This window comes from Equus caballus, chromosome 4, assembly GCF_041296265.1.
Source record: "Equus caballus isolate H_3958 breed thoroughbred chromosome 4, TB-T2T, whole genome shotgun sequence".
In the NCBI taxonomy this organism is placed as follows: Eukaryota; Metazoa; Chordata; class Mammalia; order Perissodactyla; family Equidae; genus Equus; species Equus caballus.
Genome location: NC_091687.1, coordinates 62,237,075 through 62,254,083, shown reverse-complemented (window position 1 = coordinate 62,254,083; position 17,009 = coordinate 62,237,075). Strand labels below are relative to the sequence as shown.

Here is a 17,009-nt window from a genome sequence, read left to right as displayed (position 1 = left end):
GTCTATCCTGTGTGTATCAATAGGCTGGGGACTTTAGCTTAGGAACTTGTTGTTTATGATCACCCTGTGATGAGGTGGATCTAGTTAGTATTTGGGCGGTAGAGTTGAAGGAAAAAGGTTTGGTTATGGCCAGGGAGCAAACAGGTATCAGAGGGGATGGCCACAGGAGACATTATGATTAGTAATAGATGAATCTTGTAGAAGAGAAGAGCTAGAAATATATCGTGTAGTAAAGAGAATCACTGCATGCCAGTCAGTACCCCGGAGGGGAGAGACTCACCAGGGGAGGCCAGAAGTTCTGGACAGAGGCAAGAGTCCGCAAACCCCACGTGTAGTCTGGTTACAGAGCTCAGCAAAATGTTGAACCCATTTAAAAAAAAGAGTTGTCTGTAATTACAAAAGGAGATAACAGGAAAATAGTCAAGATAGGGCTCACTTTGTTCTAAAAAGTAGTTTTAAATCACCAGTTCGTTCATAAGAGTAGTCCGGTTGAACAGCAGGATCTGGATCAGCTTTGTCCTGTAAAGACAAAGGTTTTATTTGGGAGATATGAGTCCAAGAAGTATGATCTTTTAACTTTATAGCTATGGGGGGTCAATGGTTGTTTGCCAAAATGGGTAGCCTGATGAATTTCGTTAACTAATTTTCATTGAAGGTTTTTAGGTGTGAAAAATTTTCCCTGATGATTAATTAGCCAAGACTGTTTTGATTCCTGGGTATATCCCTTTTCTTGATCCAGGGTTATTTCTTGATTTGTATAAATAGAACTAATAAGGCTTAAAGCCCGGGGGAAAGGGGAGTAAGCTTAAAAGACTACTTTGTTTAGCTGCCGTTTAGCTTCCTGGTCATCGAAATTATTACCCTTGCTCTCAAGGGACAAATCCTTCCGATGTCCCTGACTATGGACCACAGTCACTTGCTTTGGAAGAAGCACAGAGTTTAAAAGAGCCAAAATCTGGGGCTGACCCCGACGCTGAGTGATTAAATTCGCGCGCTCCGCTTCGGTGGCCCAGGGTTTCTCCAGTTTGGATCCTGGGCGTGGACGTGGCACTGCTCATCAGGCCATGCTGAGGCGGCATCCCACATGCCACAACTAGAAGCACTCACAACTAAAAATGTATGACTATGTACCAGGGGGTTTTGGGGAGAAAAAGGAAAAATAAAATCTTCAAAAAAATAAAATAAAATAAAAGAGCCACAATCTCTATTCCATGTTCGATAGGGGAATTCTTTGTATTGAGTAGTCCCTTCTCCTTTCATATGGCCCCATGTGCATGTAGGACCAAGAAGGCATATTTTGAGTCAGTATAAATATTAATAACCATATCCTTTGCCAGGTAAAGAGCTTGAGTAAGAGCGATGAGTTCAGCCTTTTGGGCGGACGTATTGGCTGGAAGGGCTTGTACCTTGATGACGTGCGGGGCATTTACTATAGCATAGCCTGCCTTGCACATGCCCTCTTCTATGAAGCTACTGCCATCTATAAACCAGGTGTCATCCGTGTTATGTATGGGGGAATCCATCAGGTCAGAGTTTTGAGGAAGATCAGCCCTGAGCTAATATCTGCTGCCAATCCTCCTCTTATTGCTGAGGAAGACTGGCCCTGAGCTAACATCTGTGTCCATCTTCCTCTACTTTGTATGTGGGACGCCAACCACAGCATGGCTTGCCAAGTGGTGCCATGTCTGCACCTGAGATCTGAACCAGCGAACCCCGGGATGCTGAGAAGTGGAACGAGCGCACTTAACCACTGAGCCATGGGGCAGCCCCTGGGCCTAGTCTTTGAGTGAGGGTACCGAGGGCTTGGCCCTGCTTTTCAGCAACATAGAGAAAAAGGCTTTTTGACATTAGGCAGAGCCAGGGCTGGGGCGGAAGACAGTTGTTGTTGAATGGACCAAGAAAGCCTTGTCGTCCTTTTGTGTCCATTCCAGAGGTTCCATATCAGGTCCTCTGGTTGCTTCGTATGAAGTCTATGCTATTACCCTGACCTGAGGAAGCCGTAAACGACAGAATCCTGCCATACCCAGGAAAGTGCAAAGTTGTTTTTTTGTCTTTGGTGGTCCAAGTTCCAGGACAGTCTTTTTCCTATTTATAGAAAGTGCCTGGTGTCCTGGGGTTCAATCACAGCCCAAATAGGACACCTACTGTTGTGAAATTTGTACCTTTTGTGGGGACACTCAATATCCCTGTTGGACTAAGAAATTAAGGACAAGGACAATATTGTGATCAGAATTGTCCTTTGTGGGACCACAAATAAGAATATCATACATATTGTATTAAGCCACCAACAGGGAGTTTGACATTCCATAGATCCTTGCCTAGGGCACTTCCAAACAAATGGGAACTATCCCAAAAACCCCGAGGGAGGACTGTACAAGACAACTGGGTAGGAAAAGCTTCAGAAGGAAACTTCCATTCAAAGGCAAATAAAGGTTGGGAAGTTTCATCCAGAGGAATACAAAAGAAAGCATCCTTTAAGTCCAGGACTGTAAACCAATTAGTTTTCTGGGATCTGGGAAAATACGGTATATGGGTTAGGGATGATGGGGTGAATAGGAACAGTGAGTTCATTAATTATACAGAGGTGCTGGACCAAACGATAATCTCCATTTGGCTTCTTTACAGGCAAGATAGGAGTATTATAGGGAGATTGACATCGTTTAAGGAGGCCGTGACTGAGGAATTTTAATATAACGGGCTGTAATCCTTCAATTGCCTCTGGTTTTAAAGGATACTGCTTCTTATGGGGTATAAGAGAAGAGTCCCGCAAAGTAGTAGAGACTGGCTGTGCTGTTATAGCTCTTCCCGGAAGGGAGCAGTCCCAAACCTGGGGATCAACTGCTTGCCATATGTAGCGTGGAATATTAGAGAGTATCTGGGAAACAAAAGAGTTTGGAGAGAGATCAGCAAACAAGCCGCCCTCCCCCAACATGTTAGAATAAATTGGCTTCCTAATTTTTTCATTAAGTCTCGCCCTAATAATGGACTGGGACAAGTAGGTAGGAGTAGGAAAGTATGGAAAAAGGTCTGAGTCTGATATTTGCAAGATAAAGGAAGAGTTTGATAACAAAATTTAGAGTCGCCCTCTGTTCTAACAACTTTTTGGTGGGACTTAGGAGTTGGGCCAGAGTGATAAACAGAGTAAGTGGCTCCTGTATCAATAAGAAACTTGATTTGCTTACCTTGCATATCCAGAGTAACCCAGGGCTCAGTCTGTTCGATGGTTGTCGGAGCCGGACTGGCCTCTGGGCCTCTTCAGGCTGAGTCCTCAGGATCACATCCCTGGGCAGGGAAGTGTGTTCCTGGCCCCTCCTCACTCTGGAGGCGAGCACAATCACGCTTCCAATGTCCCTCTCACTTGCAGAGAGGACAAGGCCCAGGAGGAACATCCTTTCTTGGGCACTGTTTGCTCCAGCGTCCAAGTTGACAGCAGCGGTAACAAGGGGACTTACCTGGGCCTCTGACATTGGTAGTTTGAGACTTCGGTCCCTGGTTAGCCTGTTTCTGTGGCATATCTGCAATGGTGGCTGCTAAAATGTAAGCCTATACCTTACCCTGTAATTTTGCCCTTCTGTCCTTATCCTTTTTAAGAGTCAAGTCCTGATTATTAAACACCTGAGTAGCAACCTCCAAAAGTCTCTGTACAGGTAGGTGTTTGAGGACCCAAAGCCAATTTAGTCAATTTTCGGCGTATGTCTGGGGCACGTTGACTAATGAAGTGAAGGATTTTTTGAATATCTACTCCGTTGCATCTTTATTTGAGTCATATCAGACAATGAAAATGGCACTCTAATGGTCCCCATTTCCGCATTTTCAACCTCGTGGAGAGGGAAATGTCCAGGATTATAAGAGGTCCCACTCCTCATATGACCTGCAGGACTTATGAGGGTTGAGGACTCAATTTTAGGTTCCTCCTCGTAGGGGGTAGGTATTCTGGTCTTTGAGTCCCCGGGAGAGGTTAATTTGGTGAGAGCTGTAGGAGCCTTAGGAAGAGGTCTAACAAGGCAGTCATCATCTAACATGTGGGTGTTAGGTGTGGGTTTTTCTACTTTAGTTGGGAAGCTAGACACATGTGACAAACCGCTCTGAGTTCAGGATCTTGACTTAGGGCCATGAATGCTTGAATATAAAGAATTTCAGATCATTTTCCCAGGCAGTGGCAAAATAAGTCTAGTTGAAAAATAGTATTAAAATTTAGGGTGCCATTTATGGGCCATTTTTCCTCATTCAGAGTATGTTGACGCCAAACAGTATTACAGTAAAAAATGTCTCTTTTTCTTTAGATCTTGTAGATCAAATTTTGCCCAGTTATTTAAAAGGCAACCCAAAGGTGAGTACTTAGGAATGAAATTAGAAGCTCCCATGGTCCTAAGAAGCAAAAAGACAAAAGAAGAGACATGAAAGAAAAGGGTCCATTATCTTGAAATTCCCCCCTGAACCTAGGGGCAGGTCCTACCCATTGTTCTGCCTGTGGGGTTCCCAAAGCAAGGTGTGATGGGGCATCCCTTATATGTCTTCCCCATTATGCCTGGCAATAATAGGTGCCTGGTGAATGGTCTCGGAGATAAAAGAAGAATAGAGAAAAACAGTGAAGAATTTTCCGCAAGTCTGGGGGACATTCTACCCAGTTGTATCCTGGAGCCATTCTCCCAAGAAGGGGTTCCCATACTCAACCAAGGGTTAGAGGTTGGTACTTCCCTTCAATTGGAGTCCCCATTGGGACTTGCCCACGGTTCAGAGTGTGGTCCGGATCCACAGGGAGGTATCCCAATCCAACCTTAGAAAAAGAAATCTGCCACAGGAGTCTTGGAGATTGGAGACTGTCCTAATGACTTAAGTGATTGACTTGTGCCCATGTAAAATGTATATATTAGAGATCGGATTAGGAAGGAATGGATTAATTCCTTCCTCATTGCCCTCAGGCCTAAGGTACTGATTCTCTTAGGGCAGAATGCCATGGTTTGCCCCATAGAGTAGCCATGGACAGAAAACTTGGATTCATACAGCTGTCCAAGAAGGTTCCCAATGAAGAAGTGAATTTAGATCCATTCCTGAAAAAGAGAAAGGCACAAGGAGGAAAAGGGCACTTACCAGAACTTAGGCTCACAAGCTGGTGAAGCAAGATCCCTGTATGGGCCTTGTGGGGACCTGGAATTGGCTACCCCAAGATATGTCTCTTTGGCATGAGGATTATTTGAGGCTGATTGCTTTTGATAAACTGGGACAGGGAAAGAGGCTCTGAGGAATGGAACTTGCCCTTTGTTAGGACACGTTTACATTTGTAAGGTAAATCTCTATCTGTAAAAGGTGCCTCCCTCTCTGTACCAGGAAGAAGAAAGGAGACGACCTACTCTCTAAAAACTCTTAATCAATACCAAAGGCAAGGACTTAAATCTGCATTTTATTGTGCTTCTCCGGTAACCTCCTGTAACTGACTTCCCTCCCCCTCCCAACTTTGGCATTCCTTAAGGATTAAGCATCTTTCCTTAGGCTAGGAACCGATTGCCGCTGCGCTCACCTGTGACCGCCCAGCTCCAGACATAGACTTGCCTCCTGCTATGCCCACCGAGATAGCAGACCATTACCTGCTGTGTCCATCAAGCACTGTGCCAACAGGGCAATCTTGTGACTATTGTGGGAGGGACATTTCAATCACATGTGAAACACCCCGTTTGGGGGCTATATAACCACTCTGTGCACCCCACTTCTTTGGTGTCCTTTCTTCCTTCGGGAAGAAAGGCCCCGGGCCATGGTTCCTCATAAAGCTTTGTTTAATTTTCTCTTGCTATTCTGTCTCATGTGAATTTAATTCGTTCTCCAGCCAGACGAACCCCCATTTGGGGAGAGGAAATGTCTTCCTCCCCTACAGCCTCCAGAAATGATGCGGGCTCGGAGAGCAGAGGAGTCAAAAGAAAGATTTATTGGACTCTCAAGGTCTGGTGGTAGTGCTCTTTTATTCAGAGAATAGCATGGGGACAGGACCCATGGCAGTGAAGAGCTGCAATGGGTTAGGGTAGGGCTACATTTATAAGGCATAGGTATGCGAGTTATTTTTTACTAGACAAAGGAAAGATCATGTAAAAAAGTCATTAAAATGGTATCAGTGCAGGTGGGGTCTGGTATCGTGAGGTTGTACAACTTTGGGTACAGATCAGGTCAGGACATCCTGTATTTCCTGGAGGGTGATACAGATTGGCACGTAGGCCAGAACGCCTTGGGCTTCTCCTCCTGGGGCAGCCTTGATCCACATTATCTGTGAAAATCCTGCCAATTCTGATGCTTGTGTATTTAGAGAAGGTCATCCATATCTAGGATCATTATTAGGGGTATAGACTGTACATGAACATTAGAGTCATTAAAAAGTCTGAGTTTTTTGAGAGATTTCATATAACGGTTCTCTATGATAATTCTCATCTTTTATCGTACAAATGAGGTTTTAAAAAATAGTTCTTTAGAAGTCAAAGTGAATTTGATTATTTTTGTGAATTATTAATTCAATTTTATTTTAGAGAAATTCAATAATAATGTATAAAATATTAATAAACACATAAACTATAGAATGTCCTTGGACTTGTGATCTCCAATGCTGAAATAGTAGGTGTCTTTATTGAGTTGATTTAGCCATGTCTTTTCAGATGGTATCATTGGTAATTGACTCATTCTGCAGTAGGACAGGCAGATTTTAAAATGTGATTTATGTCTTTGTCTTTCAGCTCATTGCTAGTTTTAGGGCTAAATATACAGTAGTCTAACTTTACATACTCTTTTTCAACAGTACTGGGATGATCAAAGTAAGCTGTTACTGGAAGTTTCTTTGGAGACTTGAGTGATTTAAAATAATGTACCTAAAATACCAGGTTTTCCACTTAGTTTGCCTCAGTTATGATCCTCCAGGCAGGCTCTACATCCGTCTTTCAGAGAGAGAAAACATGTTGATGTTTTTATATGGCCTTTTAGCTTCGACTAACAATTATACTTACATTTTAAGTGAGCTGATGGGAAAAAATGTTGTTCATATTCACTGTGGAGTTTTAAGAAAACTTAAAATTAATGTTATAGTTTTTTCCCTATGTTAAAACAAACCCCTGAGATTTCACCCTCAGGCTTTGACAGTTAACACAGGTTTGAAGAATGCTCTTACCACCATTTCCCCGGGAGAACTTTGTAAGCTTTGCATGTAAATACAAACAAAAATTTTAACGCTTTTTGTTCTTGGGGTTTTGACGAAATCTCCAAATCTCCAGAGCAAATTTAAGGATTACAGGCTACAACAAGTACACATATGAAAGCATGACAAAGTAACAGTAGATATGTAGTATTGATCCCAAGCAGGAATATGATGGATTTATTTCTTATGAGGATGTTCTAGTCTGGGTCACTAAAAAAATAAATGTCATTGGGATGGGTGGGAGTGGGAGAAAGATGGCAAAAGTCTGTCTATTGACCGTATTCATGTTCATTTATATGCAAAAGAAGGAACACAGCTCATTCAAAGGCTTCATTTCCGTTAATCCTTTTTCTTTCTTTCTTTCTTCTTCTTCTTCTTCTTTTTTTTTTTTTTAAAAAAAACTTGTTCTAAGCAGAGTGAAATGCAATTCTGATCAGACCTGAGCCACCAGGGAGTTGATATCCCAAAGGGCTTTTTGTTTCCCTTGTGTCAAGATCTGAGTGAGCTGGTATTTAGCTGTGGGAGCATAGGAAGCCTCTTGCTAAGCAAGACAATGACCAGGGCTTGTGGAATTACCATAGCTCCTCAGAGTAATTGTCATTCTGAGAGGTGATCTATGTGCTCCCTCTCCCACTTGGTAGCAGTGGTAGCAAGTTGACCTGGTCATCCCAGGTTCAAGTGTCATTGATTGTCTGATGATGGACAAGGCAAGACATGAATCTACTTGACATTTCACTCAACAAGCATCTTGGATGTATTATCTAAATCAGTCTTTCTTTTTTCTTTACTTTGCTCACAGTTTAACAACAGTAGCATGCACCTTGTTTGCATCTGGTAGCAACTCTAGGAAGAAAAAAAAGGTCTCCCACAATCTTGTGTAGACATTTCACATTCCACAACTATTAAAGAAGTTGATTGAACCATAGCAGGTGCTAAAATGATCAGAAATGGATGCAGTTATCTGAAGAAGCGGAATAGAAAATGAACCTTATCCTGTTTCTTTTACACCAGGGGCTATTATTGCTTTCTTTCCTTGCATGTTTTAAATACTGAAGAAAATGAAACAGTGAAGTGATAGTTTCTCTTTGGAGTTTCCCATGGAATTTACACAAATGCGCATACATGAAATTTCAGAAATTTCTTTAATTTCAATATGAAAACCTTGTTAAAAAGGAGCATATTTTGTTTATATGCTGGATGCATCCCATTGTTACCTTCTATAAGCCTTGATGTCTAAACTGAAGTGAAGACTTGCCCAGGCTCTGTGGTGGATAATAAAAATGAGTGAAAATGTGGACAGTGAGATTTATGAGGAGATGGGAAGAGAATACTTGGGAAGAGGCCAGAAGAGTAAACAGAGGGAAAATCTCAGTGAGATGGTAATCACACTCTTTGGCTTGGAGAGTCTATGTCTATAGGAGATGTCTATGAAACTGGAGAGACTTTGATTTCAAGTTCTGTACCCACTCTTCTGGATAACATGATTGATAACACTCACAGAGCAAAATAGATAGGATTCACATGTATTTTTTTAATTTGCCCAACCACATATATATCTTCAATTTTCAAAAATGTACATATAAAATCTTCCAATGTTGATTTACATTGTAAATAGTTTCTAAAAGAAAATTTCTTATAAATTGTAAAAAGTACCATCTACAATGTCCAGCAGCATATAATTTCATATGATATCTGATTGGAGAAAGGTCACAAGACAAAAAAACTTTCAACATAGAAGTTCTCGGTTGAGAGTTGTTTTTGGTTCAATCTTCTTTTTAACCTTGGCTAAGACCATAGTTCAAAACTTTCATTTTAGGGGCCAGCCTGGTGGGGTGACTATTGGGTTCATGTGCTCCACTTTGGCGGCCTGGGGTTTGCCAGTTCAAATCCTGAGTGTGGACCTATGCACTGCTTATCAAGCCATGCGGTGGCAGGCGTCCCATATAATAGGCATTCCGGAAAACTCCACCAATGTAATGCTGAAAACTTTTAGAGGACTATATTGTAAATATTAAAATCAGAAAACAGAGGTAGACAGGTGCCTGAGTTAGTGGTCAAAATTGAACACATAATAGTTTATGACTAAATAATGAACTTCATGTTAATGCATTGTATATAGGATGAGGTTTATCACTTAAACATCACCCTAAGGATTTAGGCCAGATTTGGCCACTCTTCATCCGTTCCAGTCATTTACTCTGACTGGGGAAGAACTTTTTTCTGGGGCAGGAACTTCTCATGCCAGCTTCCTTTGGTACTGGCAGAACTGAGTCACTCAGGAGTTTGAGGCCTTTGGCTTTCTATTGTATAGATGGAGATACGTAAATACTAAGAAATACTCAGGCCACAACCCAGGAACCGCAAAGGTGTAACCAGGCAAGGGAACAGAATAAATGTACCACTCACTCACGTATCTTAATTTTTAGCATATAGAGGATCTCTGATAAGACTGTTTGTAATTCGAGAAAGCCAGTGAATAAAGAGTGAATGGACAGCAATATAAACAAAATTAGGTTACAAATTGGGGCTGGCCCCGTGGCCGAGCGGTTAAGTTCGCGCGCTCCTCTGCAGGCGGCCCAGTGTTTCGTTGGTTCGAATCCTGGGCGCGGACATGACACTGCTCATCAAACCAAGCTGAGGCAGCGTCCCACATGCCACTAGAAGGACCCACAACAAAGAATATACAACTATGTACTGGGGGGCTTTGGGGAGAAAAAGGAAAAAATAAAATCTTTAAAAAAAAAAAATTAGGTTGCAAATTGTTAGTAAGTACAGTTTCTGAGCAACAGCTTCTTGTGGTTGACTGTATTATTTTTCCCAGTAACTTCCTCTCTTGTAAGTGAATGTCTTCCTGTAAGCAGAGTGCCATCTGTCAGATCCTAGGTTAAGACCATCGTGTGTTTCCAACAGTTCCTATTCTTTTCCCTCAGCCATGTGAACGAGATGACCCAGGGCAGGTACCAGAGAAGGGCCACTGCCTCAACCTTGGAATGTAGATCATTGGGCCAAAGCCATAAGCAATCTGCAGCTCACATGAAAAATGAGCAAGAAACAATCTTTTTATTTTAAATCCTGAGATTTTTTGGAATTATTATTGCTGAATAATGTAGTTAAAGATGATTGATATACTTAGCAAAAATAAAATTTTTAAACGTTTAAGTAAAGTTCCTTTGTAATCCTCAGTACTCATTCATTCATAAATTTTATTGAGTACCTTCTGTGTTCCAGGTACTTGCTTGGTCCTGGAAGTACAATTATCTCATGAAGCTTCCAGTGGGGAAGCTTTCAGTAAGGGAGAGAGACAAGAGATAAGAAAAAAAGCACACAATTAAAATAATTATGGCTGTAACAATTTCATGAAGGAGATAAACAGAGTGCTGTGATGGATAATAACTAAAGATGGAGGTTGAAGGGATCTACTTTATAAAGGATGGTAATGATAGCTGTCTTTAAGAAGGTCCCATTTAAACAAAGACCTGAAGAGTGAGAAGCTGGCTATATGAGGAGCATTCTACGTCAGGGAACAACAAATGCAGAGGCTCTGTGTCTTTTTTCAATGTACAGCTTGAAGAGTGTCTAAAAGATAGTAATAGCATTCTGAGAGATTTTGCTATAAATCACATCAGGAATTAGACCTGAGTTTAATTCATCAGAAATGCATGGGATTGCACTACATTCCTTAAATAGGGTGGAATCTAAAAAAATATCTTTTCATATTGGTTATAGGAATGTAGAAGGAATAATGGTGGCAAGTACACAAACCAGAGTAATGGGTAGTTTTACTTGCTCTCTCTGAGGAATTCCCCAACCAGTCTCCCTGCTAGCCATTTTCTAGTTAGTTAGAAATTTCTTGTCCTCCCAAGAGGACTCTGAAGACAGGCCTCTCACAGTTCAAAATTGTATCAGTGAGAAAATACTTATGGAGTATCAACTCTATCCAAATGTCCCATGCCTATGTGGACCAACACTTTCAGGGGTCAGCGCTGAACTGGTTTTAGAGGAATGGGCCTCTATTGTACTGGTGTTCTGCTGGATATTAATAATTTAATCGTGTCAAACAAATGCTTCCAATGGAATCATGTTTATCCTGCATGTGGACCAAAGCTGGATAGCTGCCCAGATGTCTGACCTGTTTCCAAATTCTAGGTTCCTCATATGTTCACGCTGACATGGATCAGGGAGACACAGAGGACTCTCAGCCACCTGTCCAGGCAGAGAGATCCACAGGAAAAGCAATTAAGTTCATTTCATTTCAGATGACTTCTCCCAAAGCGCTATCCCCCACCCTTTTCTCTCCCCTAAGGCAAAAGGTGCAGGAAAACAATTCTTGCCTTGGTGTCTTTAAACTCTAAATTCTGCATTTCTGTGATTCCTAACTCGACAAGTACATTTAGAAATCAAAATTCAAAGCTGGGTTGGGAAGACAGCCAATTCTTGGCCCATTGCACCTGGTCCCTTAAAAGACAATTTATATGTGAGGCAAAGAAGGCATTGGGAGTATTTTCTCTAAAAGGGGAAAAATGCTTTTATCTTTTACAGACATATCTATAGACAGCCGCAGACAATTTATATTTATAATTCCCCAATTTGATGTAGTAGTTAAACTATTTTATCTGGCCCTTGCAGTGATAGAAAACACACTTCAGTATAGCTCCCATGTAACAACATAAAGCAGAAATAGAAAATAGACAGATAAAATTGCATAATGCTCTCATGATGGTGATTTGAGCAGCGCTTGCTACATTTCATTTAGAACAGGGAGAGTGCCTATAGTCTTCTTAGAAACAGCCATTCCAGTCTAATTAGGGATACAGGTAAGTACTCCTAGCCATTCTGATTTTTCAAAGTTATTTTCTAAATGAATTCAAGGCACAATTTTAAAATACAGTTAGTATTAAACTAAATAGCAATTTTTTTTTTCTCTTTAGAGGGTGGATGTAAAAGGGAATACTTTATAAGCCACTTCCCTGGCTGAAATGCTAATTGCCACAAACTGATCATCATTTGAATGAAGAGTGTTAAAACTGAAAAACAGTGAATACCAAGGTAAGTAAGGTAATTGTGTTAGGGAATAAAATCTCGAATTGAGTCAGCTTTAAATTGGGTATCAAATATCAGCATAAATCTTCAAATAAAAGCCCCGTGTACAATTTATACAAAATCTAGGACATTTAAAAAATGTCAGTGACTTTGAAAGATAATACTGAAAAACAGATTTGGGATACACTGAATGTCTAATTACTAGCAATATTTTCATTGTTTTATTTACTTATAATCGTATCATTAATGTGTTCATTTTACATTTGTTTGTATTTTTAGCTAGAATCCAGAAGTGCTTAGTACATGCCCTTCTTTGGAAGATCTATTTAATAAGATAGCTTATTCTTCCATTAACTGTCTTAGCATAGTATCTTTCATCATATAAACAGCCTTCCATTAGGTCTTTTAAGTAGTTTTTATGTGATCAAGAGAAGTGGTTAAGATTTAGATAAGTTCTCAGTAGTAATGATCTAAACAGAGTAGAACAGTGTAAAGGAATTTTGAGTGCTTTGAAAACAATCAGTTCTTAAAAAATCTCTTCACTTTTTCTTATCAACCCTGTGTTGGTTTATTTATCAATCTTATGTTGGTAAGTAAAATAAGATCTTTATTTCTTAAGCAGTTTAAAATTCTCATGTCAGGTGTGTTCATAAACATTATTTGAAAAACTTAACTGGTAAAGCCTGCCAAGCAATCAGAAATTTATGAGAGAAATTTTCTTTTTGGGGTTATATATTAAATGTAGCTTTTATTTGAATCAAGGGTATATATGCACATAGTTTAAAAAATTAAATAGTTCTGCAAGCCTTATTTTGATAAACAGCAGGTCTACCCCTTGCTTTCTACCACCATAAACCTATTTCCCAATCACTGGAGGAAACCACTTGTGACGCTTTTGGCTGTTTCTCATGGTGTTTACCTCTATGTCACTAAATATTCTTATACTGATATTTCTTGACCTTTTATTTTAGGCACTATTGATGTCCCCCTGTGGAAAATAAGAATTTATCTTTCTCTCACTCTTGTTGCCACCAGTATTCTCATTCCTGCTTAATACATTTCTTTGTAGTTTCCCCATTTCCTCACGTAATTATATTATAATTTTGTTTAATATTCAGTGCTTTCATTATTATGACTATGTAAATACTGTTCACTCTGAACCAGGTAGTATACTACAATAATTTTTCATCCTGTACCACTATGTAAAAAATTGATTTATTTTAATAATGCCCTTGTTTTTCATTTATTTAATTTTCTGTGTGCTTATAACCAGTTTATTCCTCAATCCTCCCCAAGTTATACAAATCTCCTTTCAGTACATTCAAATTTTTCAGCAATTGTATTATATTTTTTGGTGACCTCTCTCCTATGGCCTTCTGGTTTGTTCTAGTTTGGGCCATTTGCTGTCTATGCTTGCTGTGTGACAGCTATTATTCCAGGATCTTCCTTCACTATCCTTCTTGGCAAGGCAAACTTTTTCTGTAAAGGGCCGAATAATAAATATTTTGGATTTTTCAGGCCATGTGGTCTTGGGTGCGTTTACTCAACTTTGTTGTTATAGCACAAAAGCAGCCATAGATAATACATGAATACATGTGCCTGTGTTCCAATAACACTTTTTTACGGACACCAAAGTTTGAATTTCACATAATTTTTATGTGTCATGAAATATTCTTCTTTTGTTTTCAAAAACCACTTAAAAATGTAAAAACCATTCTTAGCTCATGGGCCGTATAACGACAAGTGTCAGGATGGATTTGGCCTATGGGCTATAGTTTGCTGACCCCTGTTTCAGGGAATTCCCTTTGCTTCTCTTTTGTGTTGGATCCCTTGTTTCCTGGATTGTGTCTTTTATTTTTTCCTCATTTCACATTCTTACTGTGAAAGAGCATACCTTCTAACAGCTTCCTGAGAAATTTTCGAGATCTTGAATTACTGAAATCCATTATTCTACCTTCGCATTTAGTTGTCTAAAATTTTAAATTTTAAAGGCATTTCTCCATTGTCTGCTAGCTTCTATTATTGTTATGGAGAAGTCTACTACCATTCTGATTCTTAATCTTGTGTGTATCTGTGTGTGTGTCTTTTTTAAATCTGAAATCTTTAAAAATCTTTTCTTTGTGCTAAGCTTCTCAAATTTCATATTGATATTTCTTATAAAAGTGTGGGTCTATTTTTATCCATTATGCTGGCTACTCCATGGATCTTTTTATTCTGGAAACTTGTGTCCTCCAGTGCTGAGAAGTTTCTTGAATTATTTCTTCAATGATTTCCTCCAGTCTCTTCTTAGAACTTCCGCTAGCAGACTTTGGACTTCCTTGATTGATCCTCTTCCATTTTTCATCTTTTCTCACTTTTGAAAAATCTATTTGTCTTTTATCTCTTTCTTATTGGAGATGATTGCAAACCCTCCATGGATTTTCATTTTCAGTATTCAAGCTCTCTTTCTTATTCTCTGTTTTTTTAAAAAAGCATCCTATTCTTCTTTCATGGGTGTAATAACTTCTCATATCTTTCTGAGGAATGATAACAGAAGATACTTTTTTATGTTTTGGAAGTTTCCTTCTCTATGCATAATCTATATTTCCTCCAACTTGCTTTTTTCTCTTTATTTGTTTCGGTAGTTGACTTTCTTTTTTCTTTTTTCCTTATAGTCACATCTTTTCATTTTAATTTTATTATTTTTTTATTGAGGTAACATTGGTTTATAACATTATATAAATTTCAGATGTACATCATCATATTTCTGTTTCTGTGTACATCATGTTTACCACCCAAAGACTTATTTCCACCCATCATACACATGTGCAAATCGCTCCTTTGCTCCCTCCTCTCTCCCCGCTTTCCCTCTGGTAACCACCAATCCAATCTCTGTCTCTATGTGTTTGTTCATTGTTGTTTTTATCTTCTATTTATGAGTGAGATCATTTAGTATTTGACTTTCTTCCTTTGACTTACTTCACTTAGCATAAAACCCTCAAGGCCCATCCATGTTGTCAGAAATGGCAAGATTTCATCTTTTTATGGCTGAGTAGTATTCCATTGTGTATATATACCACATCTTCCTTATCCATTTGTCCCTTGATGGGCACCTAGGTTGCTTCCGAGTCTTGGCTGTTGTGAATAATGCCGCAGTGAACACAGGGGTGCATATATCTTTATGCATTTGTGTTTTCATATTCTTTGAATACCCAGCAGTGGAATAGCTGGATTCTATGGTGGTTCTATTCTTAATTTTTTGAGGAATCTTCATACTGTTTTCCACAGTGGCTGCACTAGTTTGCACTCCCAGTAGTATATGAGAGTTCCCTTTTCTCCATATCCTCTCCAACACTTATTTTTTGTCATGTTAATTATAGCCATTCTGATGGGCATGGGGTGATATGTCATTGTACTTTTGATTTCCAATTCCCTGATAATTAGTGATGTTGAATGTCTTTTCATGTGCCTGTTTGCCATCTGTATATCTTCTTTGGAAAAATGTCTGCTCAGATCTTTTGCCCATTTTTTAATTGGGTTAGTTTTTTTGTTGTTGAGATCTATGAGTTCTTTATATATTTTGGATATTAACCCCTTATCAGATACATGGTTTGCAAATATCTTCTCCCAATTGTTAAGTTGTCTTTTTGTTTTGTTAATGATTTCTTTTGCTGTGCAGAAACTTTTTAGTTTGATGTAGTCCCATTTTTAATTTTTTTCTTTTGTTTCCCTTACCCTGTCAGACATGGTACTTTAAAATATGCTGCTAAGACTGATGTTGAAGAGAGAATTGCTTACGTTTTCTTCTAGAATTTTCATGGTTTCAAGTTTTACATTCAAGTCTTTAATCCATTTTGAGTTAATTTTTGTGTATGGTGTATGATAATGGTCTACTTTCATTCTTTTGCATGTGACTGTCCAGTTTTCCTTTTTATTGAAGAGACTTTCCTTTCTCCATTGTATGTTCTTGGCTCCCTTGTTGAAAATTAGCTGTCCATAGATGTGTGGGTTTATTTCTGGGCTCTCAATTCTGTTCCATTGATCTGTGTGTCTGTTTTTGTCCCAGTACCATGCTGTTTTGACTTTGCTTTGTAGTATATTTTGAAATTAGGGAGTGTGATACTCCAGCTTTGCTCTTTTTTCTTAGGATTCCTTTGGCTATTTGGGATCTTTTGTTGTTCCATATACATTTTAGGATTCTTTGTTCTATTTCTGTGAAAAATGTCATTGGAACTTTGATAGGAATTGCATTGAATCTGTAGATTGCTTTAGGAAGTATGGACGTTTTAACTATGTTAATTCTTCCAGTCCAAGAGCATGGAATATCTTTCCATTTCTTTGTGTCTTTTTCAACTTCTTTCAAGAATGTTTTATAGTTTTCAGTGTACAGGTCTTTCACCTCTTTGGTTAAATTATTCCCAGGTATTTTATTCCATTTACGAATGGGATTGTATTCTTAACTTCCCTTTCTGTTGCTTCGTTGTTAGTGTATAGAAAAGTGTATAGAAACACAAGTGATTTTTGTATGTTGATTTTTTATCCCGCAACTTTATCGTATTCATTTATTATTTCTAAAAGTTTTTTGGTAGATTCTTTAGGGCGTTCTATATATAAAATCACGTCATCTGCAAAGAGTGACAGTTTCACTTCCTTTCCAATTTGGATCCCTTGTATTCCTTTTACTTGCCTGATTGCTCTGACTAGGACTTCCAATACTATGTTAAATAAGAGTGGTGAACATGGGCATCCTTGTCAGGTTCCTGTTCTTAGAGGGATAGCTTTCAGTTTTACTCCATTGAGTATCATATTAGCTGTGGGTTTG

At 39.1% G+C, this 17,009-nt stretch overlaps 1 long non-coding RNA gene across 1 annotated transcript in view; it reads left to right on the top strand.

Annotated features, from left to right (window-relative positions):
* The window catches only part of LOC111773200 (uncharacterized), a 115,880-nt gene that overhangs the window by 85,315 nt on the left and 13,556 nt on the right, over positions 1-17,009 (top strand). The window contains exon 3 of the long non-coding RNA XR_011437905.1: positions 12,097-12,214. This is a non-coding gene — a long non-coding RNA (uncharacterized lncRNA). The remainder of the gene's footprint in view (positions 1-12,096; positions 12,215-17,009) is intronic.